Consider the following 503-nt stretch of genomic DNA (forward strand, 5'->3'; position numbering starts at 1 on the left):
CAAAAAAAAAAAAAAAAATCAGGCTGCTTCGGCCTTTGATTCTCTCTGGCCCTTTAGCTCCTCATGCTTCCCAATCAACGATTACCATTAACCAGGGCTGTGGCCACAGACGGAGGAAAACTGAAGAGTAAAACAAATATGGACGCAACCGAAATGCTCCTCGACAGACGGTGGGTGAAGAAGTTGTGGTCCATATAGACAATGGAATATTACGCAGCCATTAAAACGAAATGAATTCCTACCATTTGTAATGACCTGGATGGACCTACAGGTTATCGTGCTGAGTGAAATTAGAGAGAGAAAGATAAATACCATATGATTTCACTTACATGTGGACTCTAAGGAACGAAAAGAACAGACTAATCAAAAACAGACTCACAAATATAGTGGGCCATCCGGTGATGGCCAGAGGGGAGGGGGTTGCAGGGTAAGAGAATGGGGTGAAGGATTAAAGAAGCACAAATTGTAGTTGATAGGTGGTCACGGGGATGGGGAGCATGGCA

The 503-nt window shown here is 43.9% G+C and overlaps 1 protein-coding gene across 1 annotated transcript in view; it reads right to left on the bottom strand.

The window, feature by feature from the left end:
- DSCAM (DS cell adhesion molecule) overlaps positions 1–503 on the bottom strand; it is a 590,499-nt gene that overhangs the window by 115,060 nt on the left and 474,936 nt on the right. The window lies entirely within an intron of this gene.

This window comes from Pteropus medius, unplaced genomic scaffold, assembly GCF_902729225.1.
Source record: "Pteropus medius unplaced genomic scaffold, Ma_sr-lr_union100, whole genome shotgun sequence".
Lineage (NCBI taxonomy): Eukaryota > Metazoa > Chordata > Mammalia > Chiroptera > Pteropodidae > Pteropus > Pteropus medius.